Genomic DNA, 8,996 nt, shown 5'->3' with positions numbered 1-8,996 from the left:
CCCAGCCGCCCGCCCGTCCTCGGGGGGCTCCGCTCCCCAAGCCCCCGGCGCCCGGGCGCTGGCTCGGCTGCTCCTCCCGCCGCCCGGCCCCTGTGTTTTCCTCCCACACCCCGTCTTTGTGTCTTCCTTGTGGCAAATTGTGGGGCCGGGGTCCCCCGATTTTCTCGCACTCTTCACCTTCCGCCGTGACCTTTCCCCCTCCCCCCTATATTTCCGTCGTTGCTTCCCCCCCCCCTTCCTCGATTTCCTTTCCCACGTTCCCGCAGATCGCCCCCTCCTCAGCCTCCTCTAGAGGCCGGGTGTGAAGGGCTTGCGGGTCCCTGTCGCCGGTCTCTCCCGAAGGACACCCGGAAACGTAGCCGGGGGAGGGCGGGGGTTTTCGGGGTTCGCGTGAAAGTGAAACAGCCGCGTATTCATGACTTGCAGACTAGCGGCGCTTCCTCCGCCGGGGAGGACACGGCTTGGAGAGCCCGGCGCGCCGTGCCAACTTAGTTTTCTTTCGGCGGCTGCTTCTGCTCTTGTCTTTAGTACCGTCTTCTTCACCCACGCTTTCCCTATTCTCTGCTCACTTCAGGAGAAAAAAAAAAAATATCCAGGACAAAATGATGGGGACTGTTTGCTCTGACAAGATTGTTTTTCACTAGTGTCTGCCAAACTGTCAGCCGATAGAGGGGGGCGGTGGTGCAATGGTAATAACGCGTCTGCGGCGGCTCGCTGGCCTGTGTCGGCACCCCGAACCCGGAAGCCAACTGTGGGAAGACCTGCCAGTTGTGAGTGCGTGCAGCCAGCTGTCTTTAAGGAATTGATTATACTTGTTCTTTTCCTTCGAAGTGTTTCTCTTAAGATAGGTGGCTACATTGTGTGTGTGTTTGTGTGTGTGTGTGTGTGTGTGAAAGAGGGTGAGGGAGAGTGTGTGTGTGTGTGTGTGTGTGTGCACACTGGGGCTTGCACTCAGGGCCACAGCTCCAGTTACAGTTCTTTGTTGGTTAATTGGAGATGAGTCTTACAGACTTTCCTGCCCAGCGACTTCGAACCGGTATCCTCAGATCTCAGCTTCCTAAGTAGGTAGGATTGCTGGTGTGAGCCACCTGTATCCTGCCTGTAAGAATAATTTGAAAGGCTTTTGGGTGTTTTTCTCAGCCTTTGATGCCTTGAGAGTTCCTAACATAAATTGAAGCTCATGGCAATTGGATAACCTAATGTAACCTTTACACACAAGGTCTGTTGCATGTTCTGGCAATTACTTGGAGAAATATGTGGTTCTTGCTTGTAAGAACCTGACAGTTCCTTTGTAAAGACAAGACAAAACATGGAAAAAGTAACATGAACTCAGCATTGCTTTAGGATGGGGAGAAATTCTGAGAAAGACATCCTTAGGCAATTTCATCCTTATGCAAAGATAGAGTACACTTATATAAAGTAAGATGTCTAAAATGTAAGCAGGCCATATTGTGTATGTATATCATATATAACATATACATGTTATGTATATATAATTATATATGGTGGTACTAGACCTTGGGCTTGCTAGATATTCGTTCTATCACTCCAGCCACTCCTTAGCCCTTGCCTTGTTGTGTGTGTGTGTGTGTTGGCTATTTTCCAGATAACATCTTGCCTTATACCTAGTCCAGCCTGGACTTCAGACCCATTGTGTTTCCCTGAACAGCTGGCATTATAAATGTGTATTACTGAGCTCAGACATTGTTCAAAATGGGATCTGGAGAACTTGTGGGGGTTTGAACTCAGGACCTCACGCTTGCTTAGCTGGTACTCTACCACTTAAGTGGTGTCTCCAGCCCACCTTTTCTTTTTTGTGTGCTTAGGAGGTACTGGGCTTGAATTCAGAGCTTCTCACTCAGCTTTTTCACTCACTCTTGGCTAATGCTCTACCTCATGAGCTACACCCACTCCCAAATTTTACTGGTTAATTGGAGATAGAGTCTCTCGGACTTTGCTGCCCAACCTGACTTTGGACCACAATCCTCAGATCTCAGACTCCTGAATTCATAGAATTCCAGTTATGTAGTCTGGGCTCAACCTGAACTGTGGTCTCCCCATCTTTGCCTGTCAGATAGTTAAAGGCTTGAGTTACTGTACCCTATTGTTTTGGAAAGGGATGCAGGGGCAGTGCTGAAAGTCAAACCCAGGTCCTTACAGATGGTAAACATGCATGTCTTCCACTGAGCTACAATCCCTAACCCTTGATTGACTGATTGATTGTCTTTTTTTTCTTTTTCTTTTTTTGCCAGTCTTGGGGCTTGAATTCATGCCTAAGCACTGTCCGTGAACTTCTTTGGCTCATTGCTAGCATTCTACCACTTGAGCCACAGTGCCATTTGTGACTTTTTCTATTTATGTGGTACTGAGGAATGGAACCCAGGGTTTCATGCATGCTAGGCAAGCACTCGACCACTAAGCCACATACCTAGCCCCACCTTTGATTTTTTTGAAACCAGGTCTCTCTATGTAGCTCCAGTAGCTTGAACTCATGATCTTCCTACCTCTTCTTTTTGAGTGCTGGGATTAGAAGTGTGTACCCTACACCCAGCTAGGCAATATCCAGTCTATATATAGTCAGTTATCGACTAAAAGGTTACTTAGTGCTTGACAATAAAGTGAATGAAGGTCGATAATAAGTGTTTTCAGTTTCAGAGATGGGGCATATGATTGATAGCATTGGTGCCATTGGGTAATGTGAGGTGGGAATTTTGAAGGAGAGGCACAATTCAGATTGAGTGTATCAAAGAGACCGAAGTAATCACTAGTAAGTCATTGTAGTTTGCCTTTTTTTATAAGTGACGAGTAAAATTATATATATATATATATATATATATGGAACATTTGATGTTGGATGGATGAATGTTGTAGAATGGCTCAGATTATTTAACATTTACATTAACTCACATCTTTTTGTTTTTCTTTTTTTTGTCCGTGGGGCTTGATCTCTGGGCCTGGGCGTGTCCCTGAGCTCTTCAGCTCAAGGCGAGTACTCTACTACATGAGCCATAGTGCCACTTCCCGTTTTTGGGATGGTTAATTGGTGGTAAGAGTCTCACAGGCTTTCCTCCTGCCTGGGCTGACTTTGAACTGTGATCCTCAGATCTCAGCCTACTGAGTAACTAGGATTACAGGTGTGAACCACTGGCACCCGGCCTCACATCTTTTATGATGAGAACACTTAAAATGTATACTTAAATGAACTTAAATGTTTTAGCAGTTTTCAAATTACATATTTTAAAATTTAATATAAATTTAAAAATTTTAATATATTGTTATTAACTATAGTCACATGACTTGCAGGGTACTAAATCAGGGTTGTTATGTCTTTTTTTTTAAGAAAGGGTGCAGCAGTATATTAATGAGATTGCTGGTTGTTTCTATATCCTTAATACCAGGTAGTTGTCCTGAAAATGTTGTTTATAAAAATGGCCAGGTGAGTTGTCTCGTTCAATACAAATTTGCTTCTGTAAATACTGGCAATGTGACCAACATATGATGCATCGTTACTATATAGGACAAGACTGGAAAATTATACTTGAGCTATTCTTTCAAGTCCTTTTTGCTTTGGTTATTTTTGGGATAGGGCTTCACATTTTTGCCTAGCCTATGTGGACTGTGATCTTCCTATTTTCCACTGAAATGACAGACATGCATCATCATGCCCAGTTTTTTTTTTTTCTTTTGAGATGAAGGTCTCTTAAACTCTTGCCTAGCTGGCTTTGAACTGTGATCTTCCTGTTTTCTACCTGCTGTGTGGTTTTAATAAACAGGCTTTAACTGCTTATGTCCAGTGGGGAGGTTTTTTCTTAGAGATGTTTTATGTAAATGTGAGATTCCTTCACTCTCAAGTACCCTACCCCACATAAGGTAAACTTACCTAGTTTCTCTCTCTCTTCTTTCTTTCTCTTTCTCCTCCCTCCCTCCCTACCTTCCTTCCTTCCCTCCTTCCCTACTTTCTTTTTCTTTCTCTCCCTTCCTTTCCTTTCCTTTCCTTTCCTTTCCTTTCTTTGTCATAGGGCTTGAACTCTGGGCCTGGGTGCTGTCCCTCAGCTCTTCAGCTCAAGGTGAACACTCTACCATTTGAGCCACAGCACCATTTTCCATTTTCTGGTGGTTAATTTGGAGATAAGAGTGTCACGGACTTTCCTGCCTAGGCTGGCTTTGAATTGTGATCCTCAGATCTCAGCCTCCTGAGTAGCTAGGATTACAGGCATGAAGCCACCAGCACCTGCCTACATAGTTTCTAGAACTGAATAACCGATATAGATCTGGCTACCTTTCTGTGGATAGCCAGGCAGTTCATCAGAGTTGAAGGTTTTCATTGTAACTGAATTTGCAACTCTAGAGGTAATTGGCTCTTGTTATGGTACTTAGATGTCAAAAATCCATCACTCATGAGTGCTGTTCTCATTGAACCACAGAGACTGGGTATTGAGTCCCTCTCTTGTTCCTCTGGGCTGGGGATTGAATGCAGGGCCTCAGGCATGCTAGGCAAGTGCTACATCCAAAGCCCTGGATCAGCTTTTACTGTCCCCTCAGTGGGAAGGATTGCTTTCAGAGCTGTTTTATGTGTTACCAAGTTTATTCACCATCTAGCCAAGCCATGTGTATGTTTCAGCTGGACTAGGATCCTGTGGTTGTACAACTTATTTCTTCTCTGTTTCTCAAATTAGGGTGTAGCACTTTTTGGTACAGTTGAAAGCAGATGCAGGCAGCAGCTGTAGCCTACCCTGAGATTACCCTTAGGTTTTTGTTTAATTTTTTTGTCAGTCGTGGGGCTTGAATACAGGGCCCACCACTGCCCTAGATCACTTTTGCTTAAGGCTAGTGTTCTTCCACTTTGAGCCAAGGCTCTACTTCTGGTGTTCAGATGGTTAATTAGAGATAAGAGTCTCACATGGACTTTCCTGAGCAGGCTGGCTTCAAACTGTGATCCTCAGATCTTAGCCTTCTGAGTAGTCCTAATCCTATTGCAGGCCTGAGCTACCAGAGCCCCACAGAGCTTGGATTTCAAAATGAAAGATTTTGATAAAATGGTCTGATGTCCTTGAATTTCATGTTAATATATATGCATGGCATAAGATGGCATTGTGTATTTTTTTGGTCATCAGAAGAAATACTTAAAGGAATTCCCCAGAAACCCTTATCTTGTCTAACTATGTATCCCATGGAGGAACAATGTGAAGCCAAGACCAATGGGGTTATTACTATTGTATATCAGGGATGACTGGGTGGGCAGTGTACCAGATGGCTGCGATATGAATGTCACTGTCCTCTCATACCCTGCCCTTCTCTATCAAGGTCGTGAGTTTGAGTCTGGTAGTCATCATTACATAAATGACATAAGTCACAGATGAGGCTGGTTCTGAAGTATGTTTTGGGATCAAGGATCTTCTAGACCCAGATGGGGGAGACCAGATGAGTTAAGAGCTACAGCATATTTCTTACATCTCCCCAATATTATCTCACCTTCTCTGATTAGAAAAGGTCATCCTTATCAATAAAGTATGTTAATCTACCTAGTTTGGCACATTACCAGGAGCTAAACAGGAAAAACATCCTAGCCATACCATAAGATTAGCTAAGGACTCAGAGTAAGGCTTAAGCGCTAAAGCCCTTGCCTTTAGCAAGCTCTCAGTCCCCAGTATGGGGACTGAACTGAGGGCCTTGCTCTTGCTAGGCAAATATTCTACTACTTGAGCCATGTCCCCCTTCCCTTAACAGGTAGTAGTAGCTTTAGTATTTTGAGATCTTTAAGGCTACACTGGTATAAAATGAGGGTGTTGTGTTTGAACCTATAGTTTCAGTATGTGCATGTATATTCTAATGAATATGTTTATTATAGCCTTGAAATTTTGCTGACAAGTAAACACACATAGATAATGAAATTTGTTGGGACTTTCTCAGTATGTATGAGGAAGAAAAAAGTCTTAAACTTACTGCACATGAGATTCCTTGTTTTTTGGGGGAAAACAGCTAGGTGTCAGACTTTGGATTTCTTTAGGTTTAGTTGGGTTTTTATGACCTTTTGTTCAGGGAGAGGTTACTGAGGTCTTTCAAGCAATCAGCTTTGAAGAATTAGAAGATTTAGTTGCTTCCTCTTCTCTATAGCCAAGGGTTTCAAAATAAGTATGTGAAGTGGGTGTGGTGGCTCACACCTTTAATTTTTTTTTGGGGGGGGGTCCGGTCGTGTGGCCTGAACTCTGGGCCTGGGTGCTGTCCCAGCTGGGTGCTCTTCAGCTCAAGGCTAACACTCTACCACTTGAGCCACAGTGCCACTTCCAGCTTTTTTTTTCTTCTGCATATGTGGTGTTGGGGAATCGAACCCAGGGCCTCATGCATGCAGTCAAGCGCTCTACCACTGAGCCACCTTTCCAGCACCTCATGCCTTTAATCTTAGCTACTCAGGAGGGAGAGATCTGAGGATTGCAGTTTCAAACCAGCCCAGGCACGAAACTCTGAGACTATCTCCAGTGAATCACCAAAAAGCTGGAGGTGGAGCTATGGCTCAAGTGGTAGAAGTCTGTCAAGTTGTAGGGGTCTAGCCTTGAGCTGAAAGCTCTCAGGGACAGTGGTCCAGGCTCTGAGTTCAAGCACAGGAAATGGGGAGTGGGGGAGCAAAAGGAAGGGGTATAGATAATAGCTTTTGTTTTATCTCTGCACAGCTTAGTAGTGAACAATAAAGGATATAATGTAGAGTAGAGGGTTCCACTAGGGGCAGTTTGCTCCCTAGGGAGACGTTTGGCAATGTCTGTAGATGTTTGTTTGAGCCCAGGCTGGACTTGCTCTGTAGCCCAGTATGCTCCTGAGCCTGAGATCCTCTTGCCTCAGCTTACTGAGTGCTGCGATTACAGGTGTATACCACCATGCCTGGCTGTAGACAGTTTTGTTTCCACAACTAGAGGGTTGTTGTTTGGAGGATCGCAACTACTATCTAGTGAGTAAAAGCTGGATGCTTCCGGATGCATTCTGTCCACAAGCATAGGACCACACTCACAGCAAATGTCAAGAATGCTGAGGTTGAGAACCTGTGAGTGAAAGGATAGCCATAGCCATTGTCTTCATGTGTTAGTCATGCTTTAAGTGTTCCCCACCCCCAGGGTCGCTTTGGTTTCTTAATTTGGATCCTGATGAGAATTTTCAGTAAGATAATTTTAGCCAAAGCCCCCATGGGAAGGATTATTGAGAACAGAAACTAAGGCTCAGTAGTTGGTGGCTAGGGCAGTGTATGTTGGGGTCACTTTCTTTCCTTGTGCTAGTGAGACCAGAGGAATTGGATCACCCATCTCAAGTTATACTCTGTGTGACAACTTTTACAGGTATCCTTTTTTTTTTTTTTTGGCCAGTTGGGAAAGAATTAATAACACTGCGTGTCATTTAGTAAAAACAGCTGGAAATTCCAATTTAAAAATAAAACAAAAAGAATAATCTTCATGTTTTTACTCTTTCTATAACTGACTTTAGTATCAATCATGTTTTACGTTTGTTTTTCATAACTATTTAGAAGTTTTATGAGCTTGGGAGATTTGTGCTTAAATTTTTAACTTTTTCAGATTCTTGGTTCATAAAGTAGTCTTGTTTCATTATTGCTTCTTTGTGTGACTGGAGTTGAGTCATCTAACCTCTCGGTTTACCTTAATATACCCCACTGCAAAATGATACGCATATATATTACAAGCTTGAATGAGAGCATTCTTAAGAATGGAGCTATGTACTCCTGATTGAAAGGCTGTGTAAGGATGAACAGCCCTTATTTACAGAGAAGTAGGGCCTTTTCTAAAATAGAAATAATTTGCATTGTTCTTAGTTTCAATACAGTTTAGGTTAGGTGCAAAAAGATTGTTCTAAGGTTTATTTGGTTTTGTTTTGGGGAGGTTGTGTGTGTGTGTGTGTGTGTGTAAGGTGGGCAGCATGTTTTGATATACATATACATAGTGAAATGATTACCAGGCCAGCTTTGTTTGGCATCAGATTCATTGCCCTTAAGAGTTTATATTTTAAAGTTCAACGCTTAAATTAGGATATTCAAATAAGTTATTTATTTATTTACTTTGGTCAGTCATAGGGCTTGAACCCTGGGCCTGTGCACTGTCCCTCAGCATTTCAGCTCAAGGCTAGTGCTCTACCACTTGAGCCACAGCACCACTTCCGATTTTCTGGTGGTTAATTGGAAATTTTCCTGCCTCTGTTGGCTTTGAACTGAGATCCCCAGATCTCAGCCTCCTGAGTAGCTAAGATTACAGATGTGAGCCACCAGTGCCCAGCATATTTTATATGCTTTTACTTTTCTTATTATTGGAATAGAGTTAGTGGAAGTGTCTTTTCTTTTTTCTTTTAATAGACCCTAGATGATTGTAGGTGATTTCCATGACTTTTAATCTCAGGTTACTTTTGTTTCTTGTTTTTGTACCTATCATGGGGCTTGAACTCAGGGCCTGGATGCCATCCCTGAGTTTTTTTTACTCAAGGCTAGAACTCTATCACTTGAGACACTGCAACACTTCTGGAGATAAGAGTCTCATAGACTTTCCTGTCTGGGATGACTTTGAATGATGATCCTCAGATCTTAGCTAGGATTACAGGCATGAGCCACTGGTACCCAGCCCAAGTTACTTTTTTTACAGTGCTTAGGATGAACGAATTTAGGATATATTTGCTGTATGAATGAATACTGTCAGTTTATGAAAGAAGATTCTAAGTTTTGCCTCTGAACTATGGTGGTACACATCAGAGCTGAAGATTTGTTATTTTATGGATCATTTGTCATTTTTCCATCTATGTGATATATTTCAAGCATTTTATGATCCTCGTTATTCTCTTCATTACCTTTAGTATGAGTAAGCACATGTAACTAAATCCTTTCTGGTTAGATTGTATTGTATGAAGTTAACATTTTCTGATTAAATTTTATAGTTTAGTTTTTCTTCTTTTCTTCTTCTTAGAATATTTGGCTTATTGTGCTTCTGGTCAAGCTTACATCAAGTAACGCTTTG

The 8,996-nt window shown here is 42.8% G+C and overlaps 1 protein-coding gene across 1 annotated transcript in view; it reads right to left on the bottom strand.

The window, feature by feature from the left end:
• Polr3c (polymerase (RNA) III (DNA directed) polypeptide C (62kD)) overlaps nucleotides 1-3,112 on the bottom strand; it is a 19,167-nt gene extending 16,055 nt beyond the window's left edge. Inside the window, exon 1 of the mRNA XM_013018306.1 lies at nucleotides 3,075-3,112. The gene's annotated coding sequence lies outside the window, so the exon portion shown is untranslated. The remainder of the gene's footprint in view (nucleotides 1-3,074) is intronic.
• Between the last annotated feature and the right edge of the window lie 5,884 nt (nucleotides 3,113-8,996).

Source organism: Dipodomys ordii, unplaced genomic scaffold, assembly GCF_000151885.1.
Source record: "Dipodomys ordii isolate 6190 unplaced genomic scaffold, Dord_2.0 Scaffold39, whole genome shotgun sequence".
NCBI lineage: Eukaryota > Metazoa > Chordata > Mammalia > Rodentia > Heteromyidae > Dipodomys > Dipodomys ordii.
The sequence above is the reverse complement of the archived record's forward strand: the minus strand, read 5'-3'. Positions and strand labels throughout refer to the sequence as shown.